At 48.7% G+C, this 23,692-nt stretch overlaps 1 non-coding gene and 1 pseudogene across 1 annotated transcript; both read right to left on the minus strand.

Annotated features, from left to right (window-relative positions):
- Positions 1–23,692, minus strand: part of LOC144105145 (uncharacterized) — a 124,242-nt pseudogene that overhangs the window by 59,631 nt on the left and 40,919 nt on the right.
- On the minus strand, positions 6,616–6,689 carry TRNAS-AGA (transfer RNA serine (anticodon AGA)). The gene has a single exon. It is a non-coding gene; the product is annotated as a tRNA-Ser (tRNA).

Consider the following 23,692-nt stretch of genomic DNA (forward strand, 5'->3'; position numbering starts at 1 on the left):
CACTTCGGCTTTATTGCTGCTTCATCGATTATTAATGAAGGCACGTGTTGTTTGTGGCTGAGAAGGGAAGCCTCCTGAATTAACCTTCATTGCATAGCCTAACTCATTCCAAAAGAAGTTGAGCTGGACCAATGCAGCGCTCCAGAGTGCACTTATGTGCACTTATATAGCGCTGCAGTGTGCAGAGTTAGCAGAGTAGTACGGGCATGATCATAACCATTCGGCCTAAAAAACAGCTATATCACGCACTGTCTGATTAATTCTTCGGGATAAGACTGGAATTTTTTCTGATATCCGTCGATTTGGTGAAGCAGGAAGAGAGCCTTTTTCTCCCACTCTTCAGCGTCTGAAGCAATATTTTTAAGAGATGAGTAGCGCTTGTCGTCGCGATATGTGGATACAATCTTCCTTTCTGCTTATCTTTGCTACTGTGCTTTTGAGACCTTGCAGTGGTAGTACGCTACTTGTGAACGAAGCCACGCTGTCCTTGAAAGGTATCGGCTTGCTCGCTGCACACCGTTGTTCGTTGTTTGCGTGCATATAGTAGCCACCTGCTTGGTTTCACCTTCCGGCGACTCTAACATTGCATGCTCGCAATTTTCCGGCTCTGCCTTTCCTTTTGCTGGCTTCCTGGAAGGAGCAGTGTCGCTGACTTTTAGGGTCCTGTGTGTTTTCTTCGCACTGGCTGCTATGGAAGGAGGACACCCTTCAAATGCGGTTGGAAACACACCAGGAACTAGTTTTCTTATTTTAAAATCACTTACGTAGTCACTCGCCAATAAATGCTTGCTGCATGCTGTAGTTGAGGGTGTTTTCTCATTAATGACAAGATTCTCCAGAGACGATTTTTTTTCCATTTTCTGCACAGTTCCTAGTCAACTGGAAACTGCTTAAACGACACACAGGGAGTCTTTCCGACCCGCGATTGACAAAACGGCGCACAACAGAACACCATGGGCACACTATAGCGAAGCTTCACGTCACAAGTTTGTGATACGAGTATCCATGAGAAGTACGACGCAGAAACTTACTGGGGAAGGTGACCTTGTCAGCATGGCGAGCGAAGCATGAGGCATGCGTATTGATGACTTCACTTGGCAAGCCTTTCGTTCGCACGTTTAAGCACAGCGACAAATCCAGCACGGGAAAAAATGGGCCCGCGTGCGTGGGGACTTGCTGCTTAAAACCGCCTCCGGCGCACCCACAACAAGGGTTGGCCTGCTGCGCCCTCTCGCGGACATCAATCAATCAATCAATCAATCAATCAATCAATCAATCAATCAATCAATCAATCTTTATTTTGCATTTTAGTACAAATAAAAATGCAGAGAGTGGGGACAAAAAGCTGCTCTAAGGCAAGCTTGACTGGGTCCCCACCCCCTTTACATGGCAGTTTGTGCAGCAGTTATGCATGAAATGTTGAATGTTTAAAACAGAACAATTCACAGCACATGCGATTTTCGCGCAGGAAATGAATAAGGTTACAAATGCAGTCTTGTTACAATATAAAAAAATACAACAAAAATGCAACAAACACTCGCGTGATAGCAGACCTGAAAAATGACACTGTTAATAAACAAACTCGCCTGAATATAAGGGAAAAGAAATAGTAAAGACAAATACACACAACTACAGTACTCTGGGATGAAATGAAGTGTTACAAAAAGCTCTGTTTTTGGTTATGAAGATGGTTGACACTGTTAAACGCCATGAAACTGGTTGATGAAATGAAGTTTTATATTACATTTAGTGGCTGTTTGCAGGTCGATTTCCATCATTAATAATTTGTTGAATAGTCTCGGAAGGCGATTTTCGACGCTATCTAGCCCGTGTGTTAGCCTAGTGAATGGCACGTGCCATGTTCCTTTATTCCGAAATACGTACCCCCTGTCAGGAAGGCTTTTTAAACTACATAAAGACAAAAATGCATTGTTATTAGTTTTTAAGCTATGTTTATATCTCATCGACAGGTTAAAGTCATATAATACTGGAAAGGGTATAATTTTGTATTCATAATAGGTATTATGTAATGGGCTTTCACTTGGAATGTTGACTACGCGACGAAGCTGTGGAACTGCGCAGAAAAAAATGCATTGTCTCCTTGCGCTTGCTCAGGCCGTAAGGAGAGAGCGAAAACGCGCATCAAGACCGGCCGTGTCTCTGGTTACCATGGTATCGGCGCATGCGCACAACTGCTCCTCCGAGAGAGATCACGCTGGGCTTTAACGCTGTGGGCGCGCGATCCCGGCTACGGCGATGCGCACGCCGCACTTTGCTCCTCTTCGTTTGCCGCGGTAACGGCGCATGCGCACAACTGGCTTCCCCAATGTACCGAGAAATGCTCGACTGGTAGCCCAGTGTAGCTCTCGCTACAAATTTGTGTAAAGTTTTAGGTGAAACACCCTGTATAATGTGCTAAAAAAGAGGCACTCCTCGGGCTGTTTAGGTGGCCGCCGGTCCAATGGGAACCGTGGTACCGCAGTCAACATTTTCGTTATGAGCCCTGAGTCTTTCAGAATATCAGAGTGTATAGTAAAACATGCAGAAATTATACCTTTAAGGCTGTTGAATTCCCAAAATCTAAGCGCTGCTTAACGGAACGAAGTCTGATTTCAGCCCAGAGAGGTTTCAAAGAACTGTCTGCAGCGCAAAAAATGCTTCTGCGAAATTCCGCTGTCAAATCAAAACCTGTTCGCGGCACTAGTGTCGAATTTTTCTATTCATTCTTTGAGGAATTCATTTGAGTCGTATCTTTCTGTTTTCGCTGGAATTGCCGTATAGAAAAGCGGTGCCGCAATGGGGTGGGCCAAGCCAACCATTGTAGTTTTACTATGGAAATAAAGCAGCAGCTTAACCACCTTGGTGTGAATCATCTCTCGCTCCGCCTTGTACGAGGTGCTACAAAAGAAAAAGTTCAGCTGCTTTTTAAACAACAGGAACAACTCTTGGTTTATTTCTGTCAGTGAGACGTGTGACCAAGAAATAGCGCGCCTGATTTTTAGAATCAAATTTCTTGCAGGCATGGTAGGGAACTGACACTCTGCGTTTGGGTAATGCGTAGACGTGCAAGCAAAAGATTGCGGGCGTTTAGCTTGGGGTTAACCACGAATTATCGTGCGCTAGCACCATTAGTCCTGGTTTAGCATTGTGTACCTTGACTTTCTATGCTTTTGCTTTACCTGAACTGGCTTACTTCGGTTGATATATCATATGTTGTAAGTTTGCGTGCTAATGCATCATTTTAGACATTTTAGATGGTTTGGTCCCTTTTCGCGTACTGGCTGCGGCACCGAAAGAATTAGACATTCATTACAATCCATTTTAAATGATTTCGACTTCCAGAGCGTGGATGTCATTTCAATCCCGCGCAGACACGTCGCCAACCTCTTTGTCGGGTGAACCATGCTGATGTTGTTTTTATGTCCGTTTTCCCCTTCTGTTTCAGACTTTCTGTGTTATTTCATCATCTCTGTGTCGTGCACATGTGTAAAAATGAATGCTTTATTTTCGTTTTCCATTTCGTTTTGCAAGTGCTTTTGTACTGCAAGAAAACCTTTGAAAAAAAGCAAAAAAAAAATAAGAATGGTGTTTCAGATGTGCACTGTTTGCCTCGCCATAGCTTCTGATGTAAAGGTGGCTGGAGCGCCGTCAAGCTGCCGATAAAGCAGGTTTTTCTCCAGCCACCTATTTTCTCTCCTCTGTATTCAGTGGCGAAAATAAGCATGACCATTATTATTATTATTATTATTATTATTATTATTATTATTATTATTATTATTATTATTATTATTATTATTATTATTATTATTATTATTATTATTATTATTATTATTATTATTTAATCAGGTAGATTTGGTCAACTCTCTACAATCACAAATCCATGGAAATCGTTCAGTCCAGACTCAAGCAGTTAGTGATTACCATTCAGCCGAAATGCTGTATTTTAGTGATCCGCTTGATCTTCAAGTGGCCAGAATAACTTTTTATTTTAAGCGACAGCATAAGCGCCTTACTGCAGCGGAAAGCCGGCATCGCACTGGGGGAGGGCACTGGTGAATAAGCGCTTCTTAGCTGGCGAAGCGGGATCCGAACCCGCGATCAGTTCCGTTGTCCACTGCTTCAGACCACTACGCCATCGCCACAGCTTTTTTAAGCATGGCATTTATTACAGTGAAAATATATTCTATTTGCATTGCCTTAATTATTTAAAAAAATTCGCAGTGTCTTAGCTCGGCTATGCGAGGATATACGTAGCGTGAGCTACGCTGAGGCGCTGAGCATCAATAGCCGCTGAGCAGAAATTTCGCTTTACTTCTCCATGCCTATACCAAGCTCGCAAACGCCCCGTTATATGTATACGCCCACTGATACCTCTGCGCATGCGCACAAAATGAGAGGCGCTATCAAGCGGCTCCGGCGCAGCGTCAGACTTGGCTACTGCGCAAAGGTGGCGCACAGCTGGGCACGCGCCGGCGCCAGTGCGTCTGCAGCGGCTATGACGCAGCTATGGATGGATGTATGGATGGATAAGTCTGAACGCTTTAAATAGGGTGGTGGCTCAAGCCGCCTAGCCATGACTTATGAAATTGTACTCTTGTCTTAATTTTAGCCACCAATCAGATTACCTTCGCTTAGTTACTTCTACCCGCTTAAAATATACTTACCCTTCACTGTCCTTAAACCCCAATGCCTTGGATAAATCAGCCCCGCTGCTTTCCACTGTAGGGTGAAGCCCTTTAAAGAAAAGCATAAAGTGTTCCGCCGTTTTCTCCTTCTCTCCGCACGCAGCGCAAAACTTGTCTATCTCGTGGTACCTGACTCTATATGTCTGAGTCCACAAAGCTCTTGTCCTGGCCTCAAACAACAGAGCTTCCCCTACAATTATCATAGATATTTTCTTCGGCAATTTCCTGCTTAAAGATCCTGTATGTTCCCAGTGCCGATTTCTTCAGCATTCCTATTTTCCACAGAGCTCTCTGTGTTTCTTTAACCTTTTTGTTAACCGATAATTGGTGATTTGCCCCATACTGCTGTCCAGATATTTTGCTTGTAAATTTTCTAGTTCGCTTTCTCCATTTCGTGTCAACAGTCCCTATGTATAGGTATCTGAAAACTTTCCTAGCCTACTGCCTATCACCCATTTTTCCCAATCGCTCCTCAAATGCTATCTTACTGCTGGCTTCTCTGCCCGTGCACGACGCCCATCCCATATCACCCTGTACCCCGTGATTTGGTGTATTTCCATGTGCTCCCACAGCGAGCCTCCCTACGCCGCGTTATTTGATTTCTAACCTTGCTTGAGCATATGGTCTCATGCACAGGACCGCATTACCGAAAGTCAGGCTAGGAACCATCACCCCTTTCCAGATCCCTCTTACCACTTCATACCGATTGTAATTCCACAGTGCTCTGTTTTTCATGACAGCTGCATTCCTACTAGCTTTATTCATTACATGTTTTTGTGCTCTGTCATATACTCAGCACATTTATATATCCACACCCTAACATACTTGTACTCATCCACTACTTCAAGCGGGACTCCTGTATTGTATGCTCGCTGCCCTCATCATTAAATATCATGTCTGTAGATTTTTTCTTACTATACTTGAAACCTGATCTATCTCCCTCTGCACCACATATGTCTATCAGCTTCTGCATGTTTTCCATGTTCCGCGTGTATTAGTCTAGGTAATGGCTGTTTAATCCATTCCCCTTGATTGAAAAAAGAAAGATTGAAGCCTAGTCCGCTCCTCTCTAGCTTGGTCTCCAATCCTTGCAGGTACAACATGAACAGCAGCAAAGGTGACGGAGGACATCCTTGCCTAAGCCCCCGATGTATCTCTACAGGCCCTGATACATTTTTTCCTATTTTATGTACACCTTGTTGCATATATATATATATATATATATATATATATATATATATATATATATATATATATATATATATATATATATATATATACTTATGAAGGGAGCGAACAGTCACCGAAATGAAGGTGCATAGGGGAACGTTATATGTATTTTTTAATGTGTAGTGCTTATCAGTGGGATAATATTACTTAGATTAATAAATCGCTTAAAGAAAATTACAAAGCAGCAGAAAAAACAACCATGCCGCCGGTGGGATCCGAACGCACGACCTCCGAATATCGCGTCCGGTGCTCTTACCAACTGAGCTACGGCGACGGCTGTCCAATCTGCTACTCTCGTGGGTATTTATGTTTATTTGGTCTACGCGAACCCTGAGAGTGTTCACCAGCGCCACCCTCGACCATAGCAGCGGACATAGCACGTCCTATAATACCGCGAGCGTGACGTGGAACGTCATCTAACGGCGAGGGCCAAATCTGTGCGAGACCCCTCTTAAGCAACCTGTGGCATCAAGACTGCCAGAACCGAGGCCCTCGTTAAGCTATTAGCAGACAATGTAAAGTAAATGGGTAGGCTGTTTGACAAACTTATAAAGGGAGCCAACAGTCGCCGAAACCAAGGTGCATAGGGGAACGTTATATATATTTTTTTAATGTGTTGTGCTTATCAGTGGGATAATATTACTTAGATAAATAAATCGCTTAAAGAAAATTACTTTTAAAGCAGCAGAAAAAACTACCATGCCGCCGGTGGGATCCGAACCCACGAGCTCCGAATATCTCGTCCGGTGCTCTTACCAACTGAGCTACGGCGACGGCTGTCCAATCTGCTTCTCTCGTGGGTGTTGTGGGGACCTGCCCTGCAGCCCCCTGAGTTTGCTTTCCCGCGAGGCACCGTGCAGCGGCGGTCTCCCCTCGAGGCTGAGCGGATTCCCTTGTCAGTTACATTAACTGGCAAGAGAGGGCGCCAGCGTCGCTGCGCGGGAGACTGCTGAAGCCTGCCCGCGGGAGATGGGGTCTCTTCGGCCGGGACAATCACCCTGGGCGGACGCGTCGCTCGGGGCTCCGCTCTTCGCCGACGGGGCGAAGAAGCGACGGGGAGACAGGCTCCCGTACTCGTCCCGTCCGGCCTGCGGAGTTTATATCCCTTGCCCTAGCGCGGGCGAACATTCGCTCGGAACCTTGCTGGTGAGTCGGACGCCCTCGATTCATTAGCGTACCTTGTTGCTAGCTGGCGTTATTGTTTCTGTAGCAATAAATGCCTGTTTGTGTCAGCCAATGTGTCGTTCCTTTGTTCCCTCAGAGCAAGGCCCGCCGTGGTCGGCGAGCGCTCGGTAGCGTACGCGATCACGGGGTGGGGTCCGGGCGGCTTTGAACCGTGTCAGCCGCGATTGAGTGGGGAGAAAGTACTTATCTCCCCAGGTCAACCCCACATCTGGCAGCCCAACGTGGGGCCTGCTCTTGGAACATTGGACGACTGTCGGTTCGGTTCGAGGAACGCTCTTTGTCCGGACTTGACAAGTGCTAGGCTTAGAGTGAATTTTGATCGCTAGGACCTGCGGCATGCTTTCTTGAGTGCGAGGTGTATTGCGCTGCAGCATGTTTGAACTTTTCGACATGCTCAGCACATTTTTTTTCCCTGGAGTTTCTTCGTGAGAATGACTTGGTCCGCATCGAGGGAGTTCGAGGCCTAGCGCCCGCGGAGTCGCCGAGCCCGAAGCGAGTGAGTACGGAAGCCGCGTGGGTGGTCCGAGTTTCTGTATATATTTTCTCTACTATCTCTTTTTCGACTCTGGGAGTCGCGGCTCCGGGAGCCGGGTGGCCTGGGGCCACGGGTGCCGCTACGAGCTCGCTGGTATTGCAGCTCGGCACCGGGCGCTCCGACACCGTCCGATACGGTGGGCGCCGACCGCTCAGAAGCTGCTTTGTGCAGTGAGCGGGGTAGGACCACCCCACAAAGCTGATGTCTCCTCGCGGCTGCGCGCACAAAACCCGTTTCGGGTCTTGGTTGTGGTCACGGTCGTTGTCGGAGTGGTCGTTAGGCCTGAGGCTTTTCGGAGCTGCCTGCACCACATTAAAAGAGACACGACCACCGGACCGTGACGTTGAGAGGGGGCGCACTTTGCTGCCCGTCCGTTTTTTTTGTAACCTCGCACGAACTGAGCAGTCTCGTTCAACTCAAGAAAGGGCTTTGTTCACTCGAACTTTGCGTTTGCACAGCCGCCGACACGTTTTGCTAGCGAGTTAGGCATTGTGCCACGAGGCCCTTGCGGATGCCGTTTCCCCTCCCGTGACCTACGTTAAAGGCACGCCGAGAGCGTTTCGACAATTTTGCAGATCCGGTGGAGCCACCCAGGCTTGCTGACCGGTGCACATCGTCTCGCTGCCACCTGCTGCGACGGAGCGGCCTGTATCCTGTTCGCCGCATCCATCCGGGGCAGCTGTGGCGAGACCAGACAGCAGTCACCCCCGGCTGCTGCTGCCCTGGCGACTACTGCAGGATCCTGGCCTGCAGTTTTCCCACCGGCCTTCGATTCGCGGGCCTGCGGACACGGTAGTCCGCGGGCCATACGAGTCGTCCCAGCGGAGACCTTCACGCCGCCTTCGGAATACCGCGGAAGTCTGCGTGGACGCTGTCGGCGTGACCTCCGCTGCAAGACGTGCCTCAGAGACATGAAGACCAGGAGACTCCTCCATAGCATGTACTTTCAGGCGCGTGGGTCTATTTAAGGTTGGGGGGATGTGGGGACCTGCCCTGCAGCCCCCTGAGTTTGCTTTCCCGCGAGGCACCGTGCAGCGGCGGTCTCCCCTCGAGGCTGAGCGGATTCCCTTGTCAGTTACATTAACTGGCAAGAGAGGGCGCCAGCGTCGCTGCGCGGGAGACTGCTGAAGCCTGCCCGCGGGAGATGGGGTCTCTTCGGCCGGGACAATCACCCTGGGCGGACGCGTCGCTCGGGGCTCCGCTCTTCGCCGACGGGGCGAAGAAGCGACGGGGAGACAGGCTCCCGTACTCGTCCCGTCCGGCCTGCGGAGTTTATATCCCTTGCCCTAGCGCGGGCGAACATTCGCTCGGAACCTTGCTGGTGAGTCGGACGCCCTCGATTCATTAGCGTACCTTGTTGCTAGCTGGCGTTATTGTTTCTGTAGCAATAAATGCCTGTTTGTGTCAGCCAATGTGTCGTTCCTTTGTTCCCCCAGAGCAAGGCCCGCCGTGGTCGGCGAGCGCTCGGTAGCGTACGCGATCACGGGGTGGGGTCCGGGCGGCTTTGAACCGTGTCAGCCGCGATTGAGTGGGGAGAAAGTACTTATCTCCCCAGGTCAACCCCACAGTGTTTATGTTTATTTGGTCAACGCGAACCTTGAGAGTGTCCACCAGCGCCATTTTCGACCATAGCGGCGGACGTAGCACGTCCTGTAATACCGCGAGCGTGACGTGGAAGGTCATCTAACGGCGAGGGCGGAAACTGTGCGAGAGCCCTCTTATGCAACCTGTGGCATCATATTCACGATCAGCTACCGATTAGCTACCCAGTCCGATCAGCTACCCAGTTGCTACCTAATTGGTCCCACGAGGCGCATATGCTCGAGGTATCATTCACCACCAATACGTGGATGAGACGCAGGAGGAAATCATAAAGTACTTGATACCCCAGAATCCAGAACACTGCATTCTCTACGCCCGCCGTTTAGGCAAGACCCAATCTATTGTCATAATTTTCGCAGGGACCAAGGTCCCCCGCAAGTCTCCTATGCCGGCAGTGCTGTGCGCTGCTACATCTTCAAGAACAAGGTGGAAGCGTGCCTTAACTGTCCCAAGACGGGACACGGAGAGGACGTTTGTCCGTCTCCCAAGCTCTCCAAGTGTCCTCAATGCGGAGCTAGCGACCCTGACCAGGCCCATGAATGCACCCCCAATGTGTAGTTTGTTCTGGTGCTCACCAGACCGGTTCCTCTAAATGTAAACGCCGTTACAAGGTGCCTCCTGTCGTAACGCAACGCCAGCTACACCCTGCGAACTCAGACAGTGCTTCAACCTCCCATCGTTCCCGATCCCGGACCCGTCGTCAAGGGGCAGAGAACACCTCGGCCAAAATAGATTCCGATCGCTCCTCCTCCTCTTACCGGCGCTTCAGCCGGAGTCGCTCACGGTCCTTCCTACCGCTGGGCTCCAGGTTTTCTCCTCGCCGAGAGTCCTCCACGAAAAATCATGTAAGCTGGGCAGTCGCGGATTCTCACTCTCAGCAGTCTGTCTCGCGATTCAGAGCTGCAAGCCCTGCGCGACGAAATAATAGCCCTTAATGCTAGCAACCATAGACTACAGCAAGGAAACGCTTTTAAAGCGTCCACCCTTTGCGCCCGATCCATCATCTCAAACATATCCTACTCTACCCCTTACCACCACCTCGCCTTAGGCGCCGACGTCTACTCCCCCGCAAGCCAAAGATACTACCTCCAGCCCTCCCTCTAAGCTGAAAGCTACCTCCCGCTCAGAACGACACGTTAATTTTGCCTACCTCGAGGAATTTGAGGCTGGCCTGGAAGGCAAATTAGAGGCTAAAATTTATGCTATACTCGCGGCGTAATTTCCTGAGTTCTCCCGACAAAAGCAAATGCACCAGTTCCAACAAATAATACAGCAGCAAATCCATCAACTTAACACCCTCATGCCACAATTTCAAACACGTCACAGCTCTTTAAGCTAGTGTAGACGCACCAGCCGCCCTCCCCACGACACAGGTTAAACCATACGATCACTTGCTTCCCGCTCCAGCCCCCCAAACCCATCTTGGCTTCAACCACACTTCACCATGGCGCCTCGCCACTTAACGTGTGGCAATGGAACTGCAGGGGGTTTCGCCGCTAGCGAGGCAACCTGCTGCATTACGTCCAAAATTCGGAGATCCCCGTGATATCATCGCCCTCCAGGAAAGTCATGGCCGAGTGAAATTACCTGGCTATAAACCATACTCCCCCTATACGTCACCGCTCCCGACACCGCTATTTTGATTCAACGCAACCTACCGGCCGTCCAACACTCCTTAGACGATGTTGGCGTAGGCAGCGTTTTGCTCCAACTCCTCCCTCTTAAAAGAGGCCACCAAAGCCTCTTCATTCTTAACCTTTTTGGCTCCCCCCAAAAAAGACAGAAGACGCGACTTAACCTCTCTTCTTTCCTGTGTCAACAAGCTCGCGCACCATTCAAGTGTCCTCATTGTAGGAGATTTGAATGTTCACCACTCCGCTTGGGGTTACCGCGCCGCCAACCGAAAGGGTAACAATCTTTGGTTACGGGCACAGGAACTGGGCTTCACCCTTGTTACTGACCCTCACTCTCCCATCCGCGTAGGAAACAGCGTGTCTGTTGACACTTCACCTGATCTAACAGTCTGCAAAAACGTGTGGATCGATCGGTGGCTCAACACTGGGGATACCCTTGGCATAACGACTATGTCCTCGCGACCACCCTCAGGTCGTCCTTGTACCGTCGGAAAGGTCGCCCGAGCCTAATCACAGATTGGGACAAGTTTCGTCCACTACGTGCTCAGAACGGACCTACTCGGATTAATAACCTAGACGAGTGGATCTCCAGTCTCCAGGGAAATGTATATGCTACTACTTAGGAATCACCTGCCACGGCTGACCAATCCAGTACAAACAGCCGTCTCCTACACCTATGGCAGACCCGCGAAAGCACGCAAAACCGCTGGGAAATACAACGCCACAATTGAACGCTTCGGCGTCGAATGGCTCAGATAGACCGATTGAGGCGCACTCACTCTCATTGGCTTCCCAGCAATCGGGTCAAGTTTGTTACAACATGCGTGGCCAGCTCGGGCCAAGCCGCACATGGCCCTTCTCCGATACCTTTTAGACCCAGCCGGTTGCAAAACATCCCAACGAGACAGCATTCCCCGGATACTCCATGAACACCCCGGCTCATACCGAGATCTTCTCGATGAACTTCGTGTCCGGTATCTTGATACTCCTTTCCCGGACCATCTTTCCCCCTACATGGGTGGTGCCAACCATGTACTCGATGCGGAGATTTCGGAGGCTGAGGTATGATTCGCTCTCAATAAGCTCCGTCCTAACTCTGCCCCGGGACCGGATGGCATGTTCAACAAAACTCGCCGTAATTTAGATGACCCGTCCATTGAGGCTCTCGCTGCCTTCATAAATGATTGCTGTAGAGAGGATGAAATACCTCCAGCATAGAAACATGCACGCGTGACTTTCATACCGAAGCAAGGCAAGCGACTAGCTCTCGAACACCTCCGCCCTATCTCCCTCAGTTCCTCCGCTGGGAAACTGATGGAGCATTTCATTGTCAACCGCCTTAATCATTATGTTGAAGATAATGATCTCCTACCTCGCACAATGATTGGCTTCCGCTGAAATCTCTCTACGCAAGAAATGCTCCAACTATCTCTCGAGAAACTGTGCCCCTCTACCCGAGCGGGCACAAAGGCTATTAGTGGAATGCATCTTTATAAGAACAGAAAGTTGGGCTAGATGGTTCAAATTCATATTTGGCAACGCAAAAAAAACGAGGACAAAAGCGAACGAGGAGACACAACACAAGAACAGACTATCAACTGAACTTTTATTCACAGAAAGGAAGCTTTATAGGCGTGATAAAACACAAAAGCAACAAAAGAAAACGCCTCAACGGACGTACAAAGAAATATATGACATTTCATGCCTGCGTGATAAGGAACACAATGGCAACAGGAAAAGGAAATTGAATCTCATCACACCAACTCCCCGTACTGTCTGCTTGCCCTCAAGAAACTGCGCAAAAAAAGAACTTCCTTATCCTGCAGGCTGACCGACGGTGATGCGGCACACGCTTCTCTTTCTTTCTTAATCAAATAAGCTTCTATCAGCTCCCGGCATACCTTATCCCTGTGCCTGAACAAGATACTAGTCATGTCAAGGTGAGGAAAGTAATTTTTGCAATCCCTGCATTGCAGAGCGAGGTAGGAGGACACAGCGCCGTTTAGTGATCTGCGGTGTTCCCCTAGACGCTCATTGATACATCGACCAGTCTGGCCGATGTAATTCTTACCACATGAAATTGGAACGCGATACACAACACATGTGTCGCAATTTGTGAGCCTCTTTTTGTGGGCTATCGTGCAATCATTCACTGCGCGGTTACCACCATGCTCGATCTTTTTGCGCACAGCACTGCACAAACCACGAGCTTGTTCTTCGCGGTGAAAACAACTTTTGCCCCGTACCTCGCCCCCACTTTTCTTAGGCGATGTGTAATGCCGTGGACGTAGGGAATTCCTACCAATCGTTATTCCGCACCTTTTTCTTTCACGATGACCGGGGCCTTCCTGACCTGGCTAAGAACCTTTCAGTGGCCCTAGCCAGAGTCTGAACAGGTAAACCTGCTTCCGTTAACCTGCGCGTTTGTCCCAGGAAGCTTGTTCCAACCTTGTTGGAGCTGAATTTTGAGAGAGAAGCTTTTAGGCAAGAAGCAGCAATGCTGGCCTTCACCAATTTTAAATGACCAGAACTGTGATTGAGGAGGGGCTTTTCCGTTCGTGGGCGGTGTCCCAGCACACACCACTCGCGTGGCAATACAGTCGGAGTGGTGGAGACAAGTACGCTTCTACAGGCTCTGCCTTCGCGTCCACTGCGGGATTGGTGTGAATGAGCGGCAGCAGCTCCAGATGTACGAGGATTGGTCCAAAACAGCAGACAGCCTAACGGTGTTTTTGTGGAACACTATTCGTCCTACGCTACCAACAAGGAAGAAAGCCTCCGCTTCTACGGGGAAGAATACCGTCCTAGGGACCAGGGTGATTGACGACCGTCACCGACGAACTCTGGAACTAGGTCCTTAATTCTGCTTCCAACCTGCCATGAGGCCACTGGAGCTGCTAGCGCTCTCGCGCGTGGTCTCCCGGGTTGTTCCCGACGCTGATAAATCTAGGTGCGTCAACGAGTGCTCCGCAATCGTGATGGAGCAAAAAAGAAAACCGAAAACTGCAGGAAGAATGAAAGAGCTGGTAACCTATTCGGCGGCTGAGGGCTTAAGGCCCGTCCTTTCAGAGAACGAGGGGTTCTTTGTCCTCGCGCCAGAGGAAGTTTTCAAGAGCAAGAGGAAGGCAGTGGAGGCAATTGCAAAGAACTTCAAAGAAGTGGCTCTGAGGCCTGCTGCCATCAAGAAACGGGCCAAGGTCCTCCTGGAAGGGATGAACCTCGATCGACTGGGTGCTACGGTCAGTAACAGCAAAGGTACCGTTCTAGACCTGTCTTTCACAGCCAAAACACATAAGCCGGGCGTTCCCTTCAGGGCAATTGTTTCGGAGCGGGACACTTTGCAGCATGCTGTTTCTGGGTACCTTCAGCGTCATCTGGGTTCTGTCACGCTGGCCGTCCCATTTTTGGTGGAGAACTCTGCAGGTGTTGTGCAGTTCCTGTCACAGGTAGAGGGAGAGAGACATTTCGCCTTCAGCATAGACGTCGAAGATTTATTTTACTCTTTACCCCATGATCAGCTTATGAAGTATGTGAAGGACTGCATCACCGTGGATAATAACGAGGTTGTCTTTGTGGCGGATTGTGGTGTTTCAGTGGAAAGCTTCCTAGAGCTCATATCGTTTTACCTTGACTCAACCTTCGTTGGGTGGGGCGAAAAAGTGTATGTCCAGAGGTCGCACCTGTCTTGAGCGACAATTTCCTAAGCAGGATGGACGTAAACTAGCAGAAGATCTTGCTGATGATTTTTTAATTTTCTTAAAGGATATCTCCTCTAGGGTTATCCCGGACGTCGTCAAGATATTCAAGGAAAGGGGCGACGGTCTGAAGTTCAAATTTGAATTACCACAGTCACGCTCCATCCAGTTCCTAGACCTGAGGATTGATTACCACGCGAGTTGTGTGTGCTTGAGGTATCGCCCACGAACGGAAAAGCCCTTCCTCAATCACAGTTCTGGTCATTCGAAATTGGTAAAGGCCCGCATTGCTACTTCTTGCCTAAAAGCTTCTCTCTCAAAATCCTGCTCCAATAAGGGTGGAACAAGCTTCCTGGGACAAACGCGCAGGTTAAAGGAAGCAGGTTTTCCTGATCAGACTCTGGCTAGGGTCACTGAAAGGATCTTAGCCAGGTCAGGCAGGCCCCCGGTCATCGTGAAAGAGAACGGTGCGGAAAAGCGATTGGTAGGAATCCCCTACGTGCCCGGCTTTCCACATCGCCTAAGAAAAGTGGGGGCGAGGTACGGCGCAAAAGTTGTTTTCACCGCGAAGAACAGGATCGGTGGTGTGTGCAGTGCTGTGCGCAAAACGATCGAGCGTGGTGGTAACCGCGCAGTGAATGATTGCACGATAGCCCACAGAAAGAGGCTCACAGATTGCGACACATGTGTTTTGTATCGCGTTCCACTTTCATGTGGTAAGAATTACATCGACCAGACTGGTCGATGTATCAATGAGCGTCTAGCGGAACACCGGAGATCACTAAAAGGCGCTGTGTCCTCTAACCTCGCTTTGCACTGCAGGGATTGCAAAGATTGCTTTCCTCAACTTGACAGGACTAGTATCTTGTTCAGGCACAGGTATAAGGTATGCCGGGAGCTGATAGAAGCTTACCTGATTAAGAAAGAGAGAGAAGCGTGTGCCGCATCACCGTCGGTCAACCTGCAGGATAAGGAAGTTCTTTTTCTGCGCAGTTTCTTGAGGGCAAGTAGACAGTACGGGGAGTTGGCCTGATGGATTCAATTTGGTTTTCCTGTTGCGGTTGTGTTCCTTATGACGCAGGAATGAAATGTCATTGATTTCTTTGTACATCCGTTGAGGCATTTCCTTTTGTTGTTTTTATGTTTTATCACGCCTTTAAAGCTTCCTTTCTGTGAATAATAGTTTAGTTGGTAGTCTGCGCTTGTGTTGTGCCTCCTCGTTCGCTTTTGTCCTCGTTTTTTTTTGCGCTGCCAAGTATGAATGCATCTTTAAACCGCGCAAACAAGACAAGGGACGAGGAAGAAACCAACAGGACAAAGCGCGGAACGTCATGCTATCCGTGATGATCGTTGCTACCTTCGGTAGCAATTGCATCCCCCCCCAGTATCTGTTCTCTCCTTTTTTCTTTTCACTGTCGCCTTGCTCACGCTACCTTAAAAATCAGACGCTATCCCCCGGATATCCCATACCTTATACGCAGACAACATAACCCTCAGGGTTTCAACAGGAAACGAAGCTGAGGTTGAATCCGCACTTCAACAAGCGGTGGATGTCATTGAGCGCCACGTAGCCGGAGCCGACCTCTCGTGCTCACCTCAGAAGTCTGAGCTGCTGCTCTTTCGAGGTCAACCCGGCCTCCACGGCCATCATCCCATCTGCATTACTGCCAATGGCCAACCCACAAGCGGAGTATCCACCATTAGGGTATTGGGGCTTCTCATCCAGAGCCATCGGAAAGACACCGACACTCTGGCTAAACTCACACCCTCTGTCTCGCAGACCATTTGTCTAATTCGTCGCATTGGTAATAAACATAGAGGCATGCGAGGCGTGCGACGTCTTGTTCAGGCATTGGTTATCAGTCGCCTCATTTATATTTCCCTTACCTCTGGCAGCTTACCTTAGTTGCCAGGAACGGAACCGCGTTGACTGCCTTAGTAGACAGGCATACAAGGCTGCTCTCCATCTCCCCCACCGGACCCCCACGTACACACTACTGGCATTAGGGGTTTGCAACTTTGTGACGGAGCTCTCTGAAGCTCATCTCACCGCTCAGTACGAGCGTCTCACCCACACTTCCACGGGACGTCACATACTAGACAAGCTTGAAATAAGCTTCGAAACGACCATCGCCGACAAGGCCCAGCTTCCGTCTCATATCCACAGAAACGTTACCGTTACCCCTCTCCCGAAAAACATGCACCTAGAGTATAATGTCGCTCTCCGCAAGGACAGGGTTAAGTATCTGCATAAAAAGTATTTAACAGATCAGACAGCGGTCTACGTCGACGCCGCCGAATACTCTCATCGCGATGCTTTTTCGCTCGCGGTTGTAAACTACTGTGGACGGCCCTTGCTTGTGTGCTCCATTCCCGTCAGATCGTCTGAAGAGGCCGAGGAGGCGGCCATAGCCTTGGCGATGGTCTCCAACTCTGCAGAAACCATTTTCAGCGACTCTAAATCTGCGATTCGTAATTTCGCCAGAGGCCGTGTCTCCCCCGTCATCCTATCTCTCCTCCGCTCCACCAAGGACCAACTCCGCCAGATCCAATTGATTTGGGTCCCTGCGCGCTCATCCCATCCCGGAAACGAGGCGGCCCACAATCATGCCCGAGGATTCGTCGACCGGATGTGGTGTCGCCCGTCCTGCGGATGGCGAGAGATCGTATGGTTACAATTCATGACATAACCATGCACTACCGATTAGGTAGACTTCTGTATCCTCCCGCACATATTTCTCTAACCAAAACCCAAGAGGTTACGTGAAGGTAATTCCAAAAGAACACCTTCCCCAACCCTGCGATATATGCCCTCATATACCCTACTCTCCTTCCTGTCAACTATGTGGCCAACATGCCACTCAATCCCACATGACTCCCCTACACGAGGTTTGCAACTCTCGAATTCAGACCAGCGGGAGGCCGCATTGCTCTGCTCCGACTCGGACACACAGATCCGGGTTGTGACAAGACTCCTAGATGTCGCCGAACGCCACAGGCTCATGGCCACTTGAAGCGACTATAAGCCAACACCAACTGCTACCATGGCCGATGAAAATAAAGTTTATCATCCTCCTCCTCCGAGAAACAAGCTTTGCGTCAGCGAACACGTGCTCTAATTCCTCCGTGTTCGTACCCTCCCACCCGTAGTCTTGTAGCGGCGCTGGTATCGCCAGCGGCGCTGATGTCGACGACGAAGCTCGGAGCGCGAGCTCGCTCGCGCAGATCAGTACGCTTTCGGCAACCGGCCTGGCCAGCAACGTCGAGAGCCCGCTCCGCCGGCTCACCGGGCGCGGCTACCGGGACATTTAAGTAATTTGGATCACCTGCCACAGTCACACTCGTTAAAAGGAGTCATATGTGCGCCGGATTCGGGCAGGAGCGGCAATGCGTCATCGGTCGCGTGACAAAGGCTTAGATCTTATTAGAACTGACGGACAACTGTCCTTATTGTGGTGGGGCGCCTGAACTGTGCGACGCAAAACACTTGCTGTGGACATGCCCGGCTACAGCCTCCGGTAGACGACCCTTCCTAAGGAACGTAGGCCTGTGATGGGACGTTGAAGATGACTATCGCAAGGGGACTCTGGGTAATGGCTTGGTCGTGAACCTTTTCCACCTTTTAAGCCAGGCTTGTTCACACTCCTTCTAACTTTCTGTCCCTTTCTCATTGTGTCTAAAGGAACACATCCAGAATAAAAAGAAACTGCTTCAGTGTCCTCATCTTCGTCACGTACCCGCGTTCGCGCGTGTTAAATTGCCCATCTCTCAAGCTGTTGTTTGAAAGAGCAGTTATCGTCTTCTATCCGTGCGCGTAGAAGGGTCATCAGACGAGCATGCAGCAAACCGGACGAAATGGCGAGAGATTAGAAGCAGTGAAATTCTCGAGACCTAGTGCTATAACAGTTTCATTGGGAAATGATAATTAAGCGACCTACAAACATTCCTTGTTCTGAGTAATCTGGACTTAGCATTTGTTTAATGCATACATGCATGATATAGCATTTGTTTAATGCATACATATACCGCTTTTGTTTAATGCATACATAAATGATATTGTTGGCATAGATCCTTCCATTGATTTCGTAATATATGCAGATGATAGTACAATACTTATTTCAGGCCCTAACCTTAACGATTTAGTTGTAAAATGTAATGATATACTCAATACATTATCTAGGTGGTCAATGATGAATAAATTAAAGATAAACCCTAAAAGTACAAGGCTATAATTTTCTGCGCAAGAAACAAACCGACAACACCGAATTGCATGCTATACTTTGAAAATCAACAAATAGAAATTGTTGAAGAGCACAAAATCCTTGGAGTCTATTTTTAGTGTCATTTAAACTGGGATGCCAACGTTGAACACCTCTGCAAAGAACTCTCGTCAGTCTGCGGAGCCCTTTCTCGATGCCGTGAAGCTTTACCTTTAAAATGTAAATTAAAAAATATTATGCATCATTTTTCTCTCACCTTAACTACTGTAGCTTAGTATGGGCCACAATGGCTAAAAATAGCATAAATAAGCTTCTGGTATTGCAAAAAAAAATTGTTCGAATAACCGCCGATATAGATATCATGACTACTACGAAATACGCCTTCCAAGCTCATAACATGATCTTTTGTATAATTTTAAGTTATTGCAAAAAATGTATTTTTCCACGGCATCTATCGTCAGTTTTTACTACACCTTAGCATATTTAGACACGCGTTGTGCTAACATACATACAAGAAGTTCGAGCTCATGGAACATACCCCGCTTTCCCACCGACAATAAATTACAATTGTTGTCTTATAATCTGCCCCATGTTTTAAACACTTATCAACATACAACGGGATATACAAAAGCTGAGCTGCGGAAATATTTTGTTCAAATACCATTCTATGCCTCCACTTGTTGATCGTTGAAAGTTTTGCTTGAGTGTTAATGTTTTCAATGTGTTTTTTCAACATATGTATGGCCATTTTAGTGTTCTAACTTTATTTTAGTATTATTAGAGTAAGTGTATACATGTGTCGAGTGTTTTTCTTGAAATATCATACTACTGTATGTGTGACGAGTTTTGAAAATTTCTTGTACCGATCGTGTGCTACTGCTTGTAGGGGTTTCCTGGACCCAGTCACCATGCAGCTTTTAGCCAGGAAACCCTCCAGTTGAAACTGGAAATAAACTTATCTGTATCTATCTGTATAATTTAAGTGCCTCGGTAAACGCTAGTGCATTATGTTATAAATGTTCTTGGCGTACATTAGTTATCGTTCATGATGAAAATAATGCGTTGTCACGCTTTAGCAGTGCATATAGATAGCAATGAAATGTTATAAGTGCAAGGTACATATATGCATGCACTGCGTGCCAGAAGTAAAGGCAGAGTGTTATTTTGGGGCTCAACTCTTAGCTGTCTCGGGTTTGTCTCACATATTAGCTCAAACAACACACACGTACACGCACACACACAACAATATAAGTATCTGGCCTGTCGTCAAATAGTGCCTTGAGGGCAAGTCTTATTCCTGTTTGATTATTACTCCAATGTTTATTACTCAGTAATACCGCCAGAAGTTGCCGACTACAAAAAGTAACTAGTTTTAAAAAGACTGTTACGTGAGGGTGAGGGAAGGCCAATGATGTGAGAGTGAGGACGAGGGAAGGCCGCAAAATTTTTCGAAGTGAGGGTGAGGAAGGGCCAATGATGTGAAGGTGAGGGCGAGGGAGGGGCGAGCAAATTTTTTGAAATGAGTGTGAGGGTGAGGGAGGGCCGGATAACTTTTCAAAGTGAGGGCGAGGGTGAGGGAGGGCCACGGATTCAAAAGTGAGGGTGAGGGAGGAAAAGTAAAAATGAGGTCATTGGCGCACCTCTGCCGGTCATACCTGATCCTCACCTACTGATTTTCCCCTTTGCACTGCTCCTAAGGCTTTCTTTACTTCCTCTTTCATTACTGTTGAGGTGTACCATTGCTCTGCCCTAATGGCACTCTCAGTAATCCCCTAATTATATTGACTACTTTATAGGTTTGGTTTAGTTTATGGGAGTCCCAAGGCGACTCAGGCTATGAGGGACGCCATGGTGAAGGGCTCCGGAAATTTTGACCACCTGGGGTTTTTTAACGTGCACTCACATCGCACAGTACACAGGCCTCTAGAATTTAGCCTCCATTGAATTTGGAACGCCGCGGCCGGGATCGAACCCGCGTCTTTCGGGTCAGCAGCCTTGTGCCTTAACCACTGAGCCACCACGGCGGCTCTTGACTACTGTATACATTTGTGTACAACCCTCCAGCTAATTTAACTGTCTTATTCATATTGCTAATGACATTGCTCACTTTGTCTCGCCTCTGCAAGCGGGGGCGTACACGTCTGGCGACCTACGCGCCGGTTTCTGGTTACGGAGAGGCCAGGTCCGCGTGGGGGTCCCGGCTCCTCGGAAGCGATGTCTTCGGGGAAGCAGCTTCACGGCTGACAGCTGGGCCATTGGGGGCATTGCGGGACGCCGAGGTAAGAGGGCGTAGTACGACCAGTGCGAAAATCGTCATTGTTGTGGAGTAGTACTGGCGGAGTAGGCCCGGGTCATATCACCCTACTTCACGTTCTTACGTATGGAGCAAGCTAGGGGAGAAAATAAGTGCATGGTTGGTTCGTTGGACGCACAGGGGAGTCCCCCCGCAGGTGTTAGGTTATGGTGCCGAGAGCCGGAGGGCCGATGGGCTGACGATCTACGCCTCTGCTGGCCGGATCACACTGCGCATACTTCCGTTATCTGAAAAACCGCGAAAAGCACTCGACGGTTAGTAGCTGGCGGGGCTGAAACAAAACCTGAAATTCGTGGAGGGGCCCAAGGTAGCTGACCCCGAGTTAAGTTCTATCTCCGGCGGTCGGAGCCCGTTGCATTTTGTGAGTGGTCGGGCATCCCGTGAGTGCGGGCGCACCATCGGGCAATCTTGACGCCCTCCATGTCCTGGCCAGGCCGGCCAGCAATGCAGTCAATACATTCAGAGGATCAGAGCCAAAAACTCGCTGTCCCCATTCCCATCATTATGCCCATAACACCTTTCCTGACAACCATGCAACCTATCAGGGGAGTATCCCGGGGCCCGCTTCCCCGGATGTGGGTCGCTATGTAACTTTTTACTCCCCCCCCCCCCTCATTTTTTCTATTTTCCCCACCTACGGGTGGTAAAATTACACCATTGCCCTCGGGTCTTTTAGTTTATCTTCGAATTGGATCAAGCGTGTTTTACGTAAGTGGCGCAGGTAGAGGCTTATTATTTTTCAATCTTTTTAGCAGGTTGTCCCAATCTAATATATTCTCTGAACGCGTATATCTGCTTTTTTCTATACCTAACTTATTCTTCAGCGCTTTTAGTCTGCTTGCGTTTTTTGGAAAATGTTCTATTCTCTCCATATTAGACTACCTTACATTGGATACTTTGATTACCATTCATGGCACTGTTAGTGCTGTTTTATGTGTGGGGTTAGAGCCTTTCATGCTTTGGCACTTGTTAATCATATATTTCGTCTGCTGAGAGAGTTTGCCGGTATTCTGTGTAACAATCCTGCTGCCTACTTCAACTGCACACTCCGTAATGATAGCTGTGAGATTATCATTCACTACTTCGACGTTAAGGTCGTAGCATTGAGTTAGAGCCGAATATCTGTTCCGAAGTGAGATCCAAAATTCCTGTACTTTCCCTCTTACTGCTAACTCGTTGATGGGCTTCCGCATCTCTAGCCTCTTCCGTTTCCTTTTCATGTCTTGGCTAATTACACACGGTACCATCTTGTGGTCGCTAGAGTGCACATTTCTGAAGACCTCCGCATCCTGCACGATGCCAGTGTGATCACCCGTTATGAAATCTATTTCATTTGTAGTCTCACCAATGTGGCTCTTCCACGTCCGCTTCCTGTTCTCCTATTTGCGAAAGAAGGTATTCATGGTCCGTAAATTTTTTCTCTATGCGCATGCAACTAATAATAACCCCTCGCTATTCCTAGACCCTATACCATAGGCGCCCACTGCGCGGCCTACAGCCTCCTGCTTGCCAACTTTGGCATTCATGTCACCCCTCAGTTCAGTGCTGTTTTTACTTCGCTCAGTGCTGATCAGTACTGAATCCCATCTAATTTGGAGCTTCATACGTTGGTCAAACGGGCCGCTGTATTACTGACCGGCTATGGGAGCCTGCCAAAAACTTAGAAAATAAGGGCACTAGTGCGAATCTCGTGCGGCACATTGTTTCTTGCGACAGCACGTGTAGGGCAAGATTAGAGAAGACCACGATTCTTGGCAAGAGAGGTAATGATAAGGCTAGGCTACTTCTAGAGTCTTATTATGTCAGAAAGTTGTCCGAGCGGTGTGTCAGTGACACGTCGGTACAGATATATTCTGCTGAATGTGCATTTTTAGAATGGTTGCTTGGCGGGCTAGTTGGTTCATATCTAACATGAGTTGCAGCGCGAACCACAAGAAGGGACGACGACAGACAGAGTGAAAAGAGCGCTGACTTCCAACTATTTATTTTCCTGATAGGCCACGCATTTATACACATTTGAACCTTCAGCAGGAAAGGGCAGGCAAAGCAATCAGCATGAAAGGCATAGGAGATTAGGACAATCACCATCGATCCAGAAACTTCAGCTCTTTCCTGGTTAGAACAACTGATGGCATGCTTACACACCTGTCCTCTGGACGAGCAATACCTGCCGCCTCTATTATCTCCCTAACACACTCATCATTGTGTCGAGCAACGATTGTGCTTTTTTGGAACGCAGGCGCGCAAGGTTTTCTGCGGCGACGTGCAGACTCATTGCCACAATTACGACAGTGCGTGCTAAGATGGCCCTGGTCACCATCATTTACATTCTTGTTGTGTTCTTTCAATCTGGTATTTATGCACCTGCCGGTTTGTCCAATGTATTCGCGCCCGCAGGACAACGGAACGCGATATACGACACCATCGTCGCAAGTGACAAACTGATTCTGGTGTCTAATCATGCACGATTTTTCCTTTTTGCTGTAGCACGGGTTAGTCTTCTTGCACAGAACTGATAGTTTGAGTGGGGCCGAAAACACAACATTAAGGCCTACGCGCTTTCCAATCTTCTTCAAGTTACGGGAAGTCTGG

Source organism: Amblyomma americanum, chromosome 9 (assembly GCF_052857255.1).
Source record: "Amblyomma americanum isolate KBUSLIRL-KWMA chromosome 9, ASM5285725v1, whole genome shotgun sequence".
Lineage (NCBI taxonomy): Eukaryota > Metazoa > Arthropoda > Arachnida > Ixodida > Ixodidae > Amblyomma > Amblyomma americanum.